Source organism: Gouania willdenowi, chromosome 21, assembly GCF_900634775.1.
Source record: "Gouania willdenowi chromosome 21, fGouWil2.1, whole genome shotgun sequence".
NCBI classification, from domain to species: Eukaryota; Metazoa; Chordata; class Actinopteri; order Blenniiformes; family Gobiesocidae; genus Gouania; species Gouania willdenowi.
Genome location: NC_041064.1, coordinates 5,169,493 through 5,190,956, shown reverse-complemented (window position 1 = coordinate 5,190,956; position 21,464 = coordinate 5,169,493). Strand labels below are relative to the sequence as shown.

At 36.9% G+C, this 21,464-nt stretch overlaps 1 protein-coding gene across 1 annotated transcript in view; it reads right to left on the bottom strand.

The window, feature by feature from the left end:
* The window catches only part of lrp1bb (low density lipoprotein receptor-related protein 1Bb), a 407,613-nt gene that overhangs the window by 228,831 nt on the left and 157,318 nt on the right, over positions 1 to 21,464 (bottom strand).

The window sequence follows — 21,464 nt, the reverse complement described above, 5'->3', positions numbered from 1 at the left end:
CACAGCACTAGCAATTTCCCCAAAGGCAACGAAAGACGTGATATCAGCAAACATTACCAGGGGCTACTGTCTATATCTACGATGCTCAAATGTCCAGATTAGGATAACAAATCCATCAAACTCAAAACAAACACACACCAAGAATTAAAACAATGTGGAGAAAATTCTTGGATTATGGAATGACACAGAATCACCAATACAAACCACGGGATTCACAGTGACAAGGTCAAAGTCACACACAGAGACTTTTGACCCAATCTGATGAGGATTAGGATTTAACCAAAGAAGCATGTTATCGTTACCGTGGAGCCTCAAAGCAAACGTTCAGCATCTTTCAAAAGTGGCTCCGACAAAATAAAAGTCTTAATTCTTTAACAAGTTAAAATTCCGTGCAGACCAATAACCTTGGCTAATTGGATTTACCGGGCAACAAGTCACAACACAACATTTTTACCGTATCACAGTTTTTCAAACAACGGCTCATAAACTAATACAACGTAAGCTCTTTAGTTTTATGGTACTGGATTGATTTAAAGCTGCAGTATGTCGAATTGTAAGACTTGTATGAAATCAATTATGCTACCACCACCTCTCCCTGTTTTGAATCCATGAACGAGCTCGACTGTAAAGCTGTTTGGAGCGACTTTGTCGCTAATCTGGCGACTTTCCAATACCTCTTATCGACTTTTATCCTTAAAAGAGACTATCGTCAAATATAGCGATGGTTTCTTGTGTTATTCAAGAATTTTCTGATGTTTTCGAGACACATATCACTCTGCATTTACCGTCCTCACCAAACAGCCCTGGTTGCCGTGAGCCTCTCCCCCATTTTAAAGTGCTCACAGCTGTACCCCGCTGTACCCCACCTGCTACTACAGGTCAGAGCAGAAAGGAGACCCACGCCACACCGTGTCTAGACTCTCTAGACCCCACACAGTCACAAACGTCCACTTTGAGTCCGAGCGGACCTCAGTGAGTCGCTTCTCCACATTGTTCTTCCTTTTTTTGGCTTGCTTTGCCGTGTAAGCTGTTGTGCCTAATACTGCAATGGGGACTTTTCCTCCCAAAATGTCTGCCATTGCACTTTCACTACCAATAAGACATGATCGCGCATCAACTTTTGTTGAGCGTAACGTCCAAACAGCTCTTGCAGCACTTGGTTGGTAAAAATATCTCTGATTGGCTGAAGAGTGTCACGCACCTGGATTTCTAAAGCTTGATTACAGCATCAAGAGAAGGTGCTGAGGTCCCGAGTCCTCTCAGAACACTTTGGATTACAATATGCTCAAAGGTTAGCATGGATTTTTTGACCAAATGATGCCAACAGCTTTTTACATACTGCAGCTTTAACGACAAGTTTTTCGGTGTGACGTTGACGAACCACACATTTTCCTACTCAGCTCTTGCTGATGCCATTTCTTTCTTAAATTTGCAATAATAAATGTAAATGCACAACATTAAAAGAAAACCTGAGTGAAATATCAGAGGCTTTGAATACAAGCCAACAAAATCCCGTGCTGTTGTCTCTCACATCCTTTTGGGCTGAAGGTTTAGAATATGAACAGCATGTGTGCAAACATGTCTTTGCCAATATTAACAAGCCGTCTTACCGTCAGCAAAATAGGACACCCCCCAGCTTACGGTGAAATTGCCCCTTCTGGCCTAATTATGGTTTTTCCTAATGCAGCCTTATGAATAACCAATGGTCCTGCCAAAAATCCCTCATTGCAGTCAAGGCCTGTATTTAACATGGGGCCAAATTAGCCAGAGAAAAAAACTAACACAGAGGATACAGCTTTACTGGCCGAGGACCTTTTTAATGAATTTTCAAGCATAAATTAGCTGCATTAGCCCATAGCACCGATAGCAGCTGCGGTTGCTATTCTCTGGGTGGAAAAGTGGCGCAAATCATTCAATGAGGTCATCTATTCTAGGAAGTTTAAACACTTGACGTGCACAGACAGGCAATGTGATTTCTTTATAGGTTGTTGTGTGATCGCACCTGAACACGATCGCCCTTTTCTGAAGAAAGTTCGACGAGAAGCTTAAGTGTGTCAGCTTTGATGTGACACGGAGCTGTCCACATGCATAAGAAGTTGCACAAGTCCCAGGAAATTGAGAGCTACACGCACACAAGCATGTAGATTTAGAGGGAAATGTAATCCCTCTTCTAAAACTAGGACTGTGATGTGACAGTAAATGTTGTCAAACCTTCAAAGCACAATTTGCCAAGAGATTGGAGAGCGCTGGTGCCATGCCAGCGCTCCTGTCGTGCCCTTGATTATTGGAAGAAACACTGTAGGCGTGGGTGTCAAAAAAAATCCTCCAGCGCACACACAATGAAATTTTAATTCCAACCACTCCTGAGGAAGAAAATCTGCTCTGTAAAAGGATTTGATGGCGTAAGATTGTTTCCTTTTATTAGACAGAGTAATTATACGAGTGACAATATCTTTCCAGGCTGTGGAACAACAAAGTAAGATCCATGAAATATTGATTGCCTGTGTCTGCTCTTGTTTGTTGACAGAATGATGAGGGCCTGAAAATCAGTCGTCACATGTGGAAACAAAAGACTTTAAACCCAAACACAGTACAAGGCATTATCGGACGACCCGACAATCGGTTTCCTCGGCTGTTGCCAGGGTTGGGGTCAATGCATTACAATTGTAGCATAATTATAATAAAACTTTTTTGGCTGTTGTAATCATAATTGAATTGCAATTAAGTTCAGATAATTGACTGTACATTTTAATTCATCACAGTTAAAACCTATATTTTCATTGATTAGGAAGCCTAACAAGGTCCCCAATAGATAGGAAAGAAATTATAGGATAAATATTTGTTTAAATACTTTACAGCTGACCCGTTATCATAAAACAGACATAGGCAACTGGCCGCGCGGGGACCACATGCAGCCCTCGGTCTAATTTTATGCGGCCCCCAAAGTAAACGTACAAAATGACAGAAAAATACGCAAAACAAGAGCAAGAATACCTTAAAAAAATACAAAGAATTACAACTTTGCAAGAAAATACAGTAATACACGAGAAATACGCAGAAAATACTCCAAGAAAAACAGAAAAGTAGAACAAAAATGAACAAAACAACAACAGTAATATACAAAATTGCTCAGAAATAATATACATTACAGAACGTGACAATAAAAGTACACAAAAAGACAATAAAAAAAAATAAAAAATTACTCTGCAAACCCATAGTACTCACAAACAAGGAAATGACAACAGAACATACAAAATGACTATAAAAACTCTTTGTTCTTTCCTGTATTAATGCTCAGATAGCTCATTATTCTAAATGCTGACATGAATGTTGATCATGCGGCCCTCAGGTCCCACTGTGATAAAAGTTGCCTATCCCTGTCATAAGAGATGCTAACAGAAAGCTAACACAAATGGAAAGTTAACTTTTATTAGGTTATTTATTTCAGGCTCAGTAATTGTGATTAATTGTAATTGAACTTTAGTAATTGTAAACAAAATTGTATTGACTTTGCGGATAAAAAATAAATGTAATTTAATTCTAATTGGAAAAAAATGCTGGTCACTGTAATCAGAATCGAATTGTAATTGAATATGGGTAATTGAAATCATTGTAACTGAAAAATGTAATTGACGCCGACCCTGGCTGTTGCTAAGCCTGGGTAAGCGTTAAAGGAAAACTGCAATGTCCAACACCAGAATCCTCCTCTTGGTCACCCTGGATTGGGCTAAATGAGTACACTTAATACGTCACCATATTGAACAGTAGCGTAAGAACTAAATGCTTACCGGCCAATATGTCAGCGTCTACTATAACTCGAGCGTCTACTAGCGTTGTAGCACTCAAGACCAAATTTCAGAAGTCTTGTTCTTGTCTTGGTCTTGGACTGGCCGCATTCTGGATTTTTTGTCAAGACCAGTCTTGGTCTCTGATAGTATGTTCATGAGTACAACACTAACATCTTTAACTCACTCAGTGCCATTGACGAGATAACTCGTCATTTCAAATTCAAACGCCCAGTGCCACTGACGAGATAACTCGTCATTTGCATTTTTTCACAGGGATTACTAGAAAACACCCAGCCTGTGAGCCAGATAGCAAAATAATAGGTGACATTTAGGAGGTAGCAGCACACCTTTGGATGAGAGATCATCCATGTTCATCACAGCTCAGAGGGAGAGGAAGAAAGGTGTTTACGAGACAGAAAATGGCGCTACGTAAGAGAGTTGACGTTCCCGACGTAGAAAATCTGAAAATGGCTGGCACTGAATGAGTTAATGTTTGTGGGCGTAGATTTGTGCAGAACTACTTGTGAAAATACATTATTTCTGCTCTTATTTACAGGTTAAATGAAAGGGTTTTGTTTGATTTTAGACAGCTCAAAAGACAAATCTAGAATATTAGGAGGAATTCATTGCATAAAATGATAGCACATACTGGGACATGGATTAGGAAATACTCACACAGAACGAGGAAGCGACATATAAAGGAAAACTGCACTTAATAACTTCCTATTTTCTGATAAAATGTCAAGTGTTCCAGTGCGTAGTGCAGCTCTCTAGAGAGGGAAAGAGTTCCCTTTGACCGCTTACTGCAAACGCTTTATCCATCAGAGAGACCAAGTAGCAATAAATATGCAAATGTTTTACAGATGACAAGGCTGCGGAAAAGCATTACATCAACCTGGCGAAAAACACAAAACAAATATTGAACTGCATCCACGGTTTGGTTAGTCATTCTGGAATGAGAGAATTACTCAACGGTTACGTATGTTTGTTGTTATTGAAGGTTAATCGGGTCAAGTAATCAAAGAATATTCAGAAAAGGAGTTCAGATGATATGTTATGTACAGTTCTACACACATGTAGTTAACAATTATTAAAATATCTTTCATATCAAGCTTTTCCACATTTTACCATTTAAAAATATATATAAATCGAGGGGTATACTGACACAGAAAAAGGCTCAGACGCCCGCACCAAAAATATTACAAACTAGGGCCAGGAAAACAATTTGCGTACATTTTTTCATATTAACGCATTAAGATGAATTGACGCATCGATTAATTTGACCACCACTCCTTCCCTAGGTGCAGTACAATGATAAACTCCATACAGAGCAGAGGAAGTCATGTGTCATAGACACCCAGTGTGCCGTTTTCTCACAGAAGAAGAAGACACTTTTGTTTCCTGTAGCTAATGCTGCTACAGCCTGAGCTAGCATTGGAAAACTCAAAACACACACTCCACACTTCCTTAATGTACCATCTACGAGCGACGCATCCAGGTGTCAGGCAGACAGGGCGGATTACGGCAAACAGCTCGGGAATCAGACAAAGACGAAGAAGCGGAGACCATCCAAAGGCAAGGCAAATTTATTTGTATAGCGTAATTTATATACACGGCAACTCAATGTGCTTTACATGATCAGAAAATGCAACAGACAACAGCTTAAAATCTATAAGAACATTAAAGTTAGCAAAAAAAAATTAAAAAGTTAGCAAAAAAAAATTAAAAAATTATCAACAAAAATATTACCTCAACATCATCGTCATAAAAAATCTCTCAATCATACGCAGTAGAGAATAAAAGTGCCTTTAACTTTGATTTAAAAATGTTCACATGTGATGCTGACTTCAGCTCCACTCGCAGTTTGTTCCTCTTCTTTGCAGCATAACAACTAAACACAGCATCATCATGTTTACTGTGAACTCTGGGCTCCACTATCTGACCTGTGTCCATAGATCTGAGAGACCTGCTGGGTTCATACCTGACTAACATGTCACTGATATATTCTGGACCAAACCCATTCACAGATTTATAACCAGCAGCAGAACTTTAAAGTCTATTCTGAGGCTGACTGGGAGACAGTGTAAAGACTTTAAAACTGGAGTAATGTGCTCTGACCTCTTTGTTCTGGTTAAGACCTGAGCTGCAGCATTCTGAACCAGCTGTAGATGTTTGATGCTCTTTTGGGGGATTCCTGTCAGAAGACCATTACAATAGTCCAGTCTGCTGGAGATAAAAGCATGGACCAGTTTCTCCTGATCTTTCTGAGCCATTAAACCTTTCACTCTGGATATGTTCTTTAGGTGGTAGAAGATGTTTTTATGATAGATTTGATCTGACTGCTGAATGTAAGATCTGAGTCAATCAGAACACCAAGGTTTTTGACTTGGTCTTTAGCTTTTAAAGGTCCAGACTCAGATACTTTCTGACAGCAGTCCTCTTTTCCTTGTTACCAAAGACAATCACCTCCATCTTGTTATGATTTAGCTGAAGAAAGTTTTCACTCATCCAGCAGTTTACTTTTTCTAAGCAGTCACACAACACCTCTATGGGACCACAGTCATCTGGGTTCATGGATTAATAAGCCTAACAAGGTGACCAATAGATAGGAAAGAAATGCGATCATAGATATTAGTTTTTAGTGTATTTTACAGCTGATTTAGGAGGCGTTATCATTAGAGATGCTAACAGAAAGCTAACACAAGAGGAAGGTTAACTTTTATTAGATTATATAATTCAAGATCAGTAATTGTGATTAATTTCAATTAACCTCGAGTAATTGAAAATGTAATTGTAATTGACTTTCTAAATTTAATTGGAAAAAAATGCTGGTTAGTGTAATTGTAATGAACATGGATAACTGAAAACGTAATTGTAACTGAAAAATGTATTTGACCTCAACCCTGATGTTTTGTTTTTTTTTTACTTTGTTTTTATTTGCAATTTATAACATACAATAAATAAATGTAAGAAGATAAAACTAAATAAATACAAAAAACAAATATTTAATTTTAATTTGTTTTTGGTATTATATGTTTTAATGTAAGAACCAGATAATCCTAATAATGGACACTAACGACCCTGTCAGGAATAATTTAATTTCACTTCTCAGCCAATCAAAACCCAAGATTAATGCATTGCATTTGACAAGTATTGCAATAACTGGAAAAGCATCACTGCTTTAAAAAGAACCGATAATAACTGTAAGTGGCAGAAAAAAACAAAACAAAAAACTGCTTGTATTTGAGGTTCAAACATATTTTTCAAAAGGTGCGATGAAGCAGTGGCACCTCAGTGCTATATATAACAGTGTTCAGAGGGTGATATTTGCTTTCATTTTTTAGGAGTAAGTGAGGTTGGCGCACATTCACACTGCAGGTTTAATCAAATGTGCAATCACAACTGAAGATTGGGACACAACTTGTGAAATTAAACTTGTTTTTTTGTTTTTTTTGCAGATCACAAGCAATAAGTCAGCGCTCTTTGAACAGATGTTCAGCAGGTGTGGAAACATTGGAATACAGTGCAGGGACGGTTCATCCTTCCAGGCTTTTTGGTTTTGTCTCTGGTTATCTCAGCTAAATACATTAAATACATAATCACTCACTGTGACAATTAGAGCATTAAATTGTTTTCTTCAAGTACAAGCAATAGCTTTAACGTCTTACGTGTTACATAATGTAGCATGCACAGGGCTTACAATCTGCTTTTTTGTTGTTCTAGTTTAAATAACTCTCAGTAAAGTTGGGAAGCATCTGAAAATTTGACCAGAGGTGGCAAAAGTACTTGTCTTCAGTACTCAAGTAAAAGTATAGTTACTTAAATAAAAAATGACTCTGGTAACAGTAAAAGTATTGAAGTTGCTCCCTTATTTGTGTAAAAGTTAAAAAGTACATTAAGTAAAGAAGTAAAAATGAAAACAGCAAATTCCTTATATTATTGTTTAAAACTTGTAGAATACTGGTAACAAGTTAAATCTTTTACCTTTGAACACCTGGAGAATTTAGCACTGATAATAAATACAATTTGGAAATAAAATGTGTGCAAATGCTCAATAAAACCCAGAGCATGTTAGCACGTTGACTAGCATTAGCTTCTCCTCCAGCTTCACGGTTGTTGGTTTGCGTTTTTTTTTTCGTGTTGTGACGTCATCTTTGAAGGTCTTAAAAGTAACAAGCTCATTTTGAAAATGTAAGGAGTAGAAAGTACAGATATTTGTTTCAAAAAGTAAGGAGTAAAATTAAAAAGTCCCCAAAAAAAAAAAAAATACTGACGTAAAGTACAGATACTAAAAATAAAATCTACTTAAGTACAGTAACAAATGTAAATGTACTTCACCTCTGAATTTCACAAATAGGTTTCATGCTAAATGAACTGCCACAAAAGGAAAAAAAAACTTATCAAAAAGTGAAGATATAATATAAAAATAAGTCCAGGTCGTCTACTAGAGGGGCGGGGCCAACAGCGCTTGTTTGTGTGTTCTATGAATCTATGATAACCACATTTATTTATTTATTTAAAAATTATATCCACTGTTATCTAGGAAGTTATCCAACTGCCCCATCGGTCATTAGAAAATGGTTAAAAGTTGCAATTTAGAGAAGCCAAAAATGGACAAAAAAGTGTTAAAAAAGGGTTCAAAGTTTCAATAATGACTTAACTGTAAGAACAATTAGTTTAAACTGGCAGATATTGGGTATTATAAATTGTGAATGTGGTTAAATTGACAAAAAATAAGCATGAAATATGGTGAAAATAGGTTAAAAGTGACAATAATGGATCAACATAAGTGACATTAGGTGGAAAAGTGGAGGAAAGGGTTTATAAATGCTGAAAATGTCTTAAAGAAATGTGCAGAAAATGCATTAAAATTTTATGGAAAAGTAAAAGAAATGGCAGTAATGTAGCAAAAATGCATTAAAGGAGCAAAAATATGGCAAGAAAAAGTGATAAAAATGGGTTAAAATATGCTTTGTGTAGTATCAGTAAAATGATAAAAAATAAAATGTTCAAAAAAAGATTCTTAGTTTCTTGAAAGAAAATGGCGACCCCCTTCCAGTGTCTCACGACCCCAAAAGGGGCCCTGACGCCAAGGTTGAGAACCCCTGGTCTACCAGAGGCCTGAGAGTTTAGGGCTTCAACATTTTTTTACAGATATACTGTATATAAATACTGTACATATGTGTTTAGAGAGAGGGCGAAAGAGATATTTGGGCACAGAAATCACCCAGATTTGAGTTTTTATGCAATGTGAATTCAGTTTAAACAATATTCACATTTTTAGGAAGTTTAAATTTAAAGGACACCGCACAGTCTCTTTTCCATATAATTATTATTTAAAGCTTAGTATAAAGAGAGAGAGAGAGAGAGAGAGAGAGAGAGAGAGAGAGAGAGAGAGAGACATTCAAAGAGGAACTTGTGAATCATGTCCCACGGGGGATAATGGAATAATGAGTCGTATAGCATAGATCTGTATCAATAACGGCAGCAGCAGTAGTTCTACTGTGAGCAGTGAAGCGGTTCTTTTATCCAGAGAGACAGAGTTAACTATGGCATGACGGATCAAACAGAGCAGCACATAAGAGTGGAGGTTTTGATACGAGCACCCATTGTGTGGTGTGATATTTCACACAGACACCTACACTGTCTGAACCAGCTAATTGGTATCACCCCTCTGTGACTCAAACGAGTATTAGAACTGCTTTGTGTTTGTTTCTTTATATGTGTTTAAATGAACCGAGCACCAGCGTCAATTATAAAGGACATTTCTGTGAATGTTGACTCACGCTAAGCTAAAACTAGAACAGTGACTCTCAACCTTTTAAGCCCACGACCACCAAAATAAAGGTGCCAGAGACCGGGGTCCCCAACTGTAACTTATTTATCTGAATAATATCCACTGTTAACCATGAAGTTTATTATTATTTGAGCCATAGTATATAGTCATCTTAAAAATGTAGAGCCTTGTTTTAATCAGAAATAAAATGGTTTAAAACTGACCAGTGGTGAAATGAGATTTTAAAAACTACAGAAATTGGTTAAAAGTTGCAAATGGAAGTGGCCAAAAACAGACAAGTGGTAAAAATGGTTCAAAGTGTCAATACTGGCTTAAAATTGGCAGAAATGGGGTAATGTAATTTTAAAAATACCAACAAATAGTTTAAATTGGAAAAAAATAAGCACGAAATATGGTGATAAGAGGTTAAAAGTGACAATAAAGGGGCAACATATCCAACATTAGGTGGGAAAAGTGGTAGGAAGGGTTTATAGGTGCTGAAAATGTCTTGAAAGTAGAAAAAATGTAGCAGAAAGGCAAATATAATGGAAGAAAATAGAAGTGGGATTTTAAAACTACAGAAATTGGTTAAAATTGCAAAATTAAAGTGATCAAAAACAGACAGAACCATTTTTACCACTTTTTCCAAGTGTCAATATTGGCTTAAAAGTGGCCAAAATGGGGGGGAGGGGTAAATGTAATTAAAAAAAATTGGAACAATTAATTTAAACTGACAAATAATGGGCATGACAATTTGTGAATGTGGTTGGTAAGAACTAATTATATGGTGAAAAGGGGTTAAAAATGACAAAGGGTCAACATATGCAACATTAGGTGGGAAATGTGATGAAAAGGGTTTATAAGTTGGAACAAATGGAAGTTTGTGTGCATGTCTTTACTCTCCGTGGGGGACATATACATGATTGGAATCATGGTAGCAGGGATGCTGCTGATTGGAGCTGGCAGCTTTCTGATCAATCGTAAAGTCTGTATTACATTGGCAGCTGCTTTGGGAAGTCTGCCAGTCATCTCTGACGGATGAGGCAGAGCATTGAACTCTCAGATCATCATGATGAACAAACTCAAAAGTAAGCAGGAGGCTACTCTGGAGCGTTTACGTGGAACCAAATCGATCTTGGAGAGGATGAAGAGGATGTCTCGGCCAAAACTGCTGTTTGAAGCCACATATTGGATTTATTGAGACCAGAGCCTCCAAAGCTACTGAAAGAGTGCGTCTGAAACAAAAACTAATCGTTATAATCCTTTGGCCTCCCCCCCACACGCTGCTCAAGGTTGTGTCTCAATCTCACCATGGATGTTTACAGATCTGACGCTCCTCCCTACTCCTCCCCCCTCATCTCCCCATTTGCCATCTGGATGCTCATCTTCTGAACCAGGCCTATCAAGGCCACATAACATCTGACTGTAGAAAGCAAAGGTTTTACTTTGTCTACGCCTTCACCGCACTCCACCCGCATACCCCATTCCCTCCAGCTCAGGAAGTGTGGAGAAGCTGCACGCCCACGCCACCCAGTGGCTGGATATCCTCTCCCCCTCTTTGCCCAGCCCCCGTCCCCACCACCCACCCACACCTGCCCACATGCTATGTATCGTGACTGTGTGACTGTTTTCTTTTTGTCTTGTGCTGAGGTGGGTTTTTTTCCTAGTGTTAAGCTGCACTCCCCACGGGGAATTCAGTCTGAGACCTGCCTTTTTCCCCTCACCCCCTCCTTTTCCTTCTGTTATTATCCCACTTCTCATCTAAACATGATGGCGCCAAAAAACGGCAGCCTTGGTGTGTCGATGTGTGTCTTTCTGCTGCAACTACCAAGTTATATTCCTTGTACTGTTCAAAACTGTATAAGGCAAATAAAGACCTTTCTGATTCTGAAAAGTGCAGAAAATGTCTTAAAAGTGGAAAAAAGTCATTGAAATTTGATGGAGAACCGGCAGAAATAGGCGTAATGTAGCAAAAATACACTAAAAGGAGCAAAATATGGCAACAAACAGTGATGAAAATAGGTTAAATCATGGCAAGTTTTGTGCAGTTGCAGAAAAAGGGTAAAAATAAGCAAAAATGGGCTGAAATTGTTAAAAAATATATTCTTATTGTGTCTTGCGACCCCAAATGGGGTTCTGACCCCAAGGTTGAGAACTCCTGAACATGCATATATAATGTATGAAGGAATAATTACATTACATTTTCATGGAAGTGTAGTTAGTAACTGACATAGTATTTCAAAATTTGTGAATGTAGAAAAAGAATTTGTGATGTAATTTGCTCAAATAAACATTAATATTGATGCAGTTACAGGTTATATGGTGTTGAACAAACTCCCTCTGTATCACATGTTCACCTCGTTAATGCCGACGGGTTGAAAATCCGACGATAATGAGAAAAACACAGAATCTCTCTTGTGTTTTTGCTCGTGCCAGAAATCACAGTCATTACCACCGAGCACAGGCTGTGAATATTTTTTAACACCCAAATCTGACTCATAAAATGTAATGATAATGATCACTTCTGGCACTCCAACAAAAAAAAAAGACTGTGTATGCGAATATAGGAATTAAGCTGATGTCAGTGTAAATAAATAAAGCCTAATATGATATTTTAGGGCTTGATTTGATTTGATGCAACAACTAATCATTTGAATTCAAAGACAACAATTATATTGAAGAGAAGAAGAGAGCATGGGATGTTGATCGTAAAGTTGTGCATGCTAAAATAAACAGCAACAATTTGCAACAAACCATGTTTACAAAACGTGAATTTTTACGTTACTTTTGACCAGATTTACAACAATATTTGTGAAATTTCGGATATTTGTATCTCGAAAAAAATGTCAATGTTAAGTCTAAATGCTAAATCTAAATGTTAAATATGAAATTTAAATCAAATTATTAAATCTAAATGTTACATTTAAATCTAAATGTTAAATATACATTTTAAATCTAAACATAATTGTTAAATCGATATCTAAATGTTGAATCCAAATGTAAATGTTAAATCCAAATCTAAAAGTTAAATCCAAATCTAAATGTTAAATCTAAATGTTACATTTAAATCTAAATGTTACATTTAAATCTAAATGTTAAATATACATTTTAAATCTAAATATAAATGTTAAATTGAAATTTAAATGTTGAACCCAAATGTAAATGTTAAATCTAAATGTTAAATCCAAATCTAAATCTAAATGTTAAATCCAAATCTAAATCTAAATGTTAAATGCTAAATCTAAATGGTGAATTTGCATATGTCACCCGTGACATTTAGATTTCACATTTACATTTAGATTCAACATTTAAATTTAACATTTAAGATTTACATTTAACATGAAGATTTAGATTTAACATTTACAATAAACAATGACCTTATATTTTTAAGAGAAAAAAAAAAAAAACATCACAATTTTTAAAAATATTGCTGTAAATCTGGTCAAAAGTAACATACATTTTTTTTAAAAAGTGGTTTGTTGCTAAATGTTACATGTACAACTTAACAATGGGCGTCCCATAGAGAGGAGACGTAACGATCTGCTGAGTGAACGGATATAAAGACAGATATCATGGGTCTGGTTATGTAACCCTCTGTACTAAATATAGTCTAATGTAAAGTGCTGACATTAAGGTTGTTCCACTGATGTGTTTCTGCGTCAGTCTGTCACGATTCTTTGATTACACAGCTGCAAATGTTCCAGAAATGAAAACTCTCCCGACCAAAGATCTAAGTAATGAAAAATAAGAACCTAGGAGTTGAGGACACGGGCGTTTAGTGCAAACATGATAGACTGGTTATCTGTCCAGGGAATACGCCCTGAAATAGGATCTGCTCAGAGGAAGGGCAAGGTTGAAGGAAATAACAGGAAGTAAGTATGGAACACATTGGTGGTGCACTATCTCCCTTAATGCAAGTGTCACACGTAAGGCCCTTTAAAGCAGGGATGAGCAACTCTATCACAGCGGGGGCCACAAAATGTTATTGTATCTGATCCAGGGGCCACATTATCAACATTTATGTCAGCATTAGAATAATGATTGATCTGAGCATTAACACACGGGGGTTGTCTTTTTCGTCTTTGTAGTCACTTTGTGTGTTTTTAGACTCGTTTTGTGTTTTTAGACTCATTTTGTGTCTTTTTGGAGTCATTTTGTGTCTTTTTATAATCATTTTGTGTGTTTTTAGAGTCATTATGTGGGTTTTAGGACTCATTATGTGTGTTTTTGGAGTCTTTTTGTGTGTTTTTGGAGTCATTTTGTGTCTTTTTATAATCATTTTGTGTGTTTTTAGAGTCATTATGTGGGTTTTAGGACTCATTATGTGTGTTTTTGGAGTCTTTTTGTGTGTTTTTGGAGTCCTTTTGAGTGTTTTTAGAATCTTTTTATGTGTTTTTGGAGTCATTTTGTGTATTTCTAGAGTTTTTGTGCGTGTTTTTAGAGTCACTTTGTGTGTTTTTAGAATCTTTTTGTGTGTTTTGGGAGTTTTTAAGTGTGTTTTTGGAGTCATTATGTGTGTTGTGATTTTTTGTGTACTGTTCTGCATTCATGTTGTTTTTTGCGTTTTTGGGGTCACTTTCTGTATTTTTGTTGTTTTCAGTATTCTGCTGTTTGTGTGTCTTTGAAGCTATTCTGTAATGTGTCGTTGTTTTTGTGTTATTGTAGTCATTTTGTTTGTTTAAGTGGTTGTTGTGTATTTTTGGAATTTTGTTGTGTGTTTTTGTGTACTTTGTGCATTTTGCTGTTGATTTATGTGTTTTGGGAGTTATTTTGTGTATTATGTTGGGCTTTATATTCCTTCCAACTTCTTGGAATACAATTTTTGGGGATTGGTTTTGGGGGCCGCAGAAAAAAAGACCGAGGGCCACATGTGGAGTTTATATGATTGTTAACAGATTTTGACCAGATTTCATTAAAATTTGGAAGGGACTTGTATCAATATACTGATTATGGATCTCATCATTGGCAAGATTTCAGAAATTCATATTTTGGTTTGTTAATGGCTGATCTTTGTGAAATTTGAATTAGTTATGTTGGGTTGGCTCCTCAATTACCCCACAAAGTTTCAACCGGATCGGATCTGGATTGCGCATTTTATCATGATTTATGTTTTGGTTTTTTTATAATGGTGGTGCCCATACATTTGGACCTACACTATGGTTATTAATGGGACAGAAATAGGAAGAAAGAGGTTTTAATCTCTTAAATGTCAAGGTCAAAATAATGTGAAAAGCAGTGTTGCTAATAAAAAAAAAAAACTTTCATTTATCCTTCATTCATCATGTGACCCTCTCATTCCTGTTTAGGGTCTCAGGGGTCCACTGGTGCTTAACTTTAGCTCTCAACAGACATTAGGCAAGGGTAGAACAGGGAAAGAGAGGAAGTTTAAAGATTCCCATTTATCAAATATTTTTTGGATTATAGAAGGAAACCAGAGAGAAAACCCCAGCACAAAAACATAAAAAACAGTGATATGCTGGTTTCTGCTTCTAACACATTCAGTTCTGATACAAAAGCTATTTAGAGATGTGTGTAAAACAATTAATTTAAAATGTGTCCCCGACAGAGCACAGCAGGAGCAGAGAGGCTCAGTAAATATTGAGGATGATGATGATGATAATAATAGGTTTATTCCAGAGATGAGGAATGAAGATGAAACCCTGAGCCTTTGGTTTTGGAATTTAAAAGAAGTCCAAACAAGTGCCATTTTTTATTTATTTTGTATTTCTAATTAACCTAGTGATGTCACAATATGCAAATTAAATGAGTGCATTTACTACCATCAAACATTTAGGAACGATAAATCATTTTTCTTATGTACAGTATGTTTTAATATCAAACCACTTGAAATTATCATTTAAAAATTTGAAAGAACTGGTACCTAAAAAGTATTTGTTTAAAATGAAGGTCAATTTTGACGACATATTTAATACATAATATAAGTTTATACCTGGGTTATTGTAGTAACTAAAACAAATGAGAAAATGAAAAATTAAAGAAAAACATTAACGTTAACTGAAAAAAAAATAAAAAGATTTAAAAAAATTGAAAAAAAAAAAACAACGAAAAATTAAAAGCAACACTAAAACTTTGAAAAAAAAAAAAGCTCAACTAAAACAAAGCATTTACAAAGAAATTAAGCTAAGCATTTTCCAGGAAATAATTTTTTTTATAAAAACTAGCAAAAATTAACTGAATTTAAAAATACAACATTTTCAAAAAATGAAACCGAATAAAAATGAGCAAATCGGCTTGAAAAACTAATAAAAATGAACTGAATTTTAAAATACAAAGTCAAAACAAAAAAGGGAACTCAAACTAAGCATTTTCAAAAACCAAAAACTACCAAATCTGCTCTGAAAAATAATAAAAAACGAACTTATTTTCAAAGTAAAAAGTCAAAACTAAATAAGAATGAAAACTCAGCATTTTCAGAACATAAAAACGTATAAAAACTAGCAAATATTCTCCAAAAACTAATAAAAAACTAAATTAATTCAAAAATGCAAAGTCAAAAAAAGAATAAGAGCTAAAACTAAGCATTTTCAAAAAATATATACGACCAAATCTGCTCTAAAAACGAATAAAAACACACTGAATTTAAAAATACAAAGTCCATTGATCCACTATTTGTCCTTTTGTGGTCACCTTGTGACATGTGAAATTCTAATTTTTGCTTTAGAGAGATTTTTGCGGTAATTTAGAAGTTTCGTCCTCCAAAACCCCAGCAGCGGTTCCTGGCGATTTAGCAGCACAGCTATTAGCATTTTTAAAATTAAAAAGTGCACGTGTTGCCTCAAGGTGAATGGAGAGGATTTGATGGTTTTCCATTTGGGCACCATCACATCCATGCCTCCTGGGATACTCCACATATAAATTCATAAAAGAACATGACGGGATGGGAGGGGAAAGTACTCAGAGACCCAGCTGGATGCCTTCTCATAGGTGACCTCAATTTCTTGGGCTTTCCAACGATTTTAGACCTTCCGTATGGAATTAGGTATTTAGTAGAAGATCTGTCCCTGAGTGAACTTTAGCACACTTAAAAACTCAAATACACAATTATTTATATTATATATATCTTAATACAGGTCAGAGAATGTGAAAAATTCACAAGATAATATAATCAGATTTTAAAATGTAAAAATGGTTGACAAGGAGGTTTCACTAATATTAAATTGACACAATATATAGATGGTCTAATATTGTTTTGTTTTTACTTTAATACTATCATTTATTTGGCATCCGTTAAGATTGATTCACCAACATTTCACTGTACATTACACAAAGCGTTCTCAACCTTGGGGTTGACACTGGGAGGGGGTCGCCAGATGCCTTCAACAAAATAAGAATATTTCTTGAACAATTTGAACCCATTTTTGCATATTTTTAGCCTTTTTCTACACCAAACTTGCCATATTTGAACCTATTTTCATCATTTATTCTTGCATTATTTTTGCTTTTTCTGTAAATGTTTTCCACTTTCGAAACATTTCCAGCACTTATAAACGCTTTCCACCACTTTTCCACCTAAAGTCACATATGATGACCATTATTTACACTTTTAACCACTTTTTAACATATTTCATGCTTATTGTTCTCAATTAAACCACAGTCGCCCGTTCGACTCCTGGTCATGGTAGAGGTAAGCAAAAAGTTTAACATTTTTTGTATTCTGAGAAAAAAGACTAGCAAGGTAACTAAGAAATGAAAAACAATATACATGATGAATGATATATATTTTTTTAATTTAGGACATTGGTCCAACTGATCCGTTATCATTAGAGATGCTAACAGAAAGCTAACACAAGAGAAAGGTTACGTTTTATATTTATTAGAGGCTCAGTAATTGTGATTAATTGAATTTTAACTTTAATATTTTCATCTTGAGAATGTAATTGACTTTCAGGGGAAAAATAATAATTGTAATTGGAAAAAATACGGGTCACCGTAGTCTTCATTTAATTATGAATGAATATGGATAATTGACGACGTAATTGTAATTGAAAAATGGAATTGACCTCAACCCTGCTCCTTTCCTTATACCCTACTGTTAAGATACAGTAAGACATCGACAATCACTCACACACACACACACACACACACGCACACAGCCCAGCATGGCATGGGATCACTGAATGTCTTATAGGTCAGAGAAGGTCAAGACTCCTGCCAGACTTGAGGAACTGTAGAGCCAAGACCACAGCGCTCAGAGCAAATGCTGCTTTATCACCAAAGCCAGGTGGACGAAACAGCTTGGTTTATTGGGACGAAACAGCTTGGTTTACTGGGGCTAAACAGCTTGGTTTACTGGGATGGAAGTTAGAACAATCTCATAACAAGCTGTGCGAAACACAGGCAAATTGTAATCATCTTGTAGCCAAATATGATACCATTTGTAGCTCAATAACAACCATTTCAATCCTTTGAATTTAAAAAAAAAAGAAACTAAAATCAAAGATTGGGCTTCCCTCTTCAAATACCGCCCTTGTAAGTTTGGAGAAAACGCACCGTTGTTGGCCAGAGCATGTGACCTGGAGAATGCCTGGAAAACGTATCACTTTACGGCAGTCACATGACCACAGGCTCTGATATACTCATGGAGCTAAGGTTTTTGCTGTTTTTTTTCATGAACTGGTGCTTTTTGGTCACTCCATCACTGTATCGCTCCAATGGCCAGGGAACAGTTTGTGTGTGTGTGTGTGTAGAAACGGTGACAGAGCAGAGAGAGAGGTCTGATCACTTCTTTTCCTTCTTCTCCAGCCGTATGTTTACAGCACTTATCATTAACAGCTCCGTTTTTACGGTTTATATTATCAACTTACGGAGTTACAAAAGGATGAGTTCACTCAGAATGTAGGCTTAAACAAGAAGTTAACCTCTTTAATTTTGCCTCGATAAACTGAGGAAGTGTAGTACAGCCCTCTGCTGCAGCCGTCTCACTGTAGCGGGAGGGAGCAGGGAGGCGCTGCTGCCGTGGCTCTACACGGCAGTGAAGGATGGGAGAGTTGTCACTTGAAGTCGCTTAAAAAGTTCAAATTTTTCAACTTTGCGCGCTTGACCTAGTCGCTCAAATCACGCAAGTCACATCACTTGAGGGGGGGATAACTTGAAGTCCTGTCATTTACATTGATTTGACTTCAGTCGCGTTCGGTGTGAACGCACCTTCAGGCATTTTGGGCAAGCGACAGATTCCTACTTACATAAAACGAGTTATTACTTTTCTTTAATAATGAGTGGATGATCTCTCTTCAACCAACAGGTTAACTACTGTCTGTATACACAATCAAAAGACAAGGGATGCTGGCCCAACAGACTGTTTGTTGATTTTTGCGACAGCGCTGGGGCGCTTGTGTCCACTAGGGGCGCTTGATGTGAAAAGTTGCAGGTCTAGCGCCCCTAGTGGCCAAATGTTGCTTTAAATTGTCAATAACTTTTTTAACTAACATTTTCCTCTTGTAAACTTCGTACAAACCTTTTGAACTTTTTTCTTTAAAATGCTATGTTTTGATAGTGCTTTGAGATGACTACTGTTGTATTTTGCGCTATATAAATAGTTTAATTGAATTGAATTGCGTGTGTCGCTGTGTGTCTGTGTCGGTGTGTGCCGTTTCCGCAGTAAATCAGGTGCTGTGTTTTGATTGGTCCGCGAAAGACGCACAAATGAATGCTGACTTGCTTCGGGCCATTGATCATTGAAACGAGTTCTGGCTTAAAGAGACATTGTCCAAAAATGTCACAGCACCCCCTATTGTTTAAGCAGAGTATTGAAGCACATACTGTATCCATTTTAATCCCCTTAATTTGCAGCAATGTTTAGCTAATTTAGGATACATCCTTACATCCTACTAACAATATAAAAAAGAGACAAACGTATGACCTGCACTGTGAAGCTTATCTCCTACTATAACACCATAAAGTCCATCATTAAACAAAAAGAAAACATCATTAAATAAGCCAATAATGTAAAAACAACACAGCAGCAGCTTTTAGGTTTATTACATGACCAAATCAACTCATGGTCATTCATTCCTGATCAGGTCACACATCTGAGTGTTTATTTTAATAAAACCACAAAGATCAGCTGGCGTTTCCTGGCCTGAGGTTTGGTTTGTTTCCGGATCTTTCTTTATGTCTTTGTCGTGCTGTGTCGTTGTTGCTCCCAGTCATGTTGCCACCTGCCACAGTCGCTGCTATCAACTTCCAAGCTCAGTCGTGTTGTGCCTGCGTGTGTGTGCTCGCGTTAATGAAGGGCGCACATCAGTGTGGGGTGCACTGCACACATTGTGGATGCCTGCTGGTGTGTTATTGTTGTGCGTGCCATGTGGGGCTGTTTGGCAGCTTGTGTAATGACTGGAAAGGTTGGTACTCAGGTTTTAGCATCGAGCTCAAGCTGCACGCATGTAGAGCCAGAGGTGTAAAGAGTACTGATACAGATATATCCTACTCATGTAGAAGTACTATACTCAAAATAAAAACATTTATGCTGGCAGCCTTAAAAAAAAAACAAAAACTTGCATCTTAAAGCAGACATAAGCAAATGGTGGCCAGGGGGCCACATGAGGCCTTCAGTCTAATGTTGTGCGGCCCTTAAATTAAATGCACATCACTTCAAAACCACACAGAGTGAAATATAAATATATAAAATGACAACAAAAACACACAAAATGACTCATAACATAAACATAAATAAGAAAAGAGGCAAAAAAATAATTTTTACAACAAAAATACACAAAAGGACTCACATACAAAAGTGTAAAGAGCACTCATATATCCTCCTTAAGTAGAAGTACTGTTACTTGATTGAAATTGCACTCAAGTACAAATAAAAAGTAGCTCAATTAGATAGCACTCAAAGTAAAAGTTACTAGTTACTTTCACCCCCTATTGTTTTTTTGCAATAAAGCAATAATATTTAGAACTAAAATAATATTCAAAAACACCTTTTAATAGTTTAAATGTGTTTGTTGTTCAGATTTGATTAATTGCATTGCATCCACTGCATTACTTTATTTGCATGTCCTCCTCCCATTTTTTTGTTCTCCTTGTGAGCTCCACCTACTTTACATATTCATTAGAGGCAAACGCGCTAAATGGATTGGGGGTGCATTGCGACGTGCTGCAGCCGTGCAGTCCTGATTACCTGGGGTTTGTACGGCTTATTAGCGTGGTGAGGTTTGCGCACGTTTTAAAGGTGAGGTCTGCAACTCTTATAAAAGTGACTTTTTGTCATATTTGCTAAAGCTGTCACTATGTAAGGACAGCTTTACATCAAACTAGTAGTTTGTGTGAAAAAAACAGGCTCATTGAGCCCCGCCCCCTGCTGCTTCTGCAGCCTTTGACAGATTGCCAGAATGCACCGCGACCGAGCAAAAAGAGCCAATCAGAGCCAGGATTGTGTTTGATGGACTGTCTGACAGCTGTTGCTCACAGGCCCCGCCCTTTCCCCGGGCTGAAGCGCTGTCTTTTTTACAGTGTATGGTCTGGAGGAGTAGAAGATGGAATTGGTGACTTTTCTGATTGAAAGGTAATTACTGCTGCTTGACTTACATTATGTTTGATTTGTAATTGTTACACTAGAACTATGTGGTGCATGTGTTGTTCATGTGCACGCAGCAGCCTCTGTGTGGCTGCTGTAAGTGACACTGTGTTGCCGCTGCTGCTGGAATCTGGTGTGTGCATTAGTGAGAGAGAAGCACTGCAGTAATATGCTTTTAACAGAGCATGTTATATTACTGTGATGTTGCTGTCAGACTTACGTTAGCTTGTTAGCTCCTCTGGGGGAGGGACTTTGGAAAGTTTGGAGGCAGGGCAAGACAGCAGCAGGGAGGGAGGGGAAGAGAGGGATCTGAGAGTTGCGGACTGCACCTTTAATACCCCTAAACCTTTAGTGAATCTGT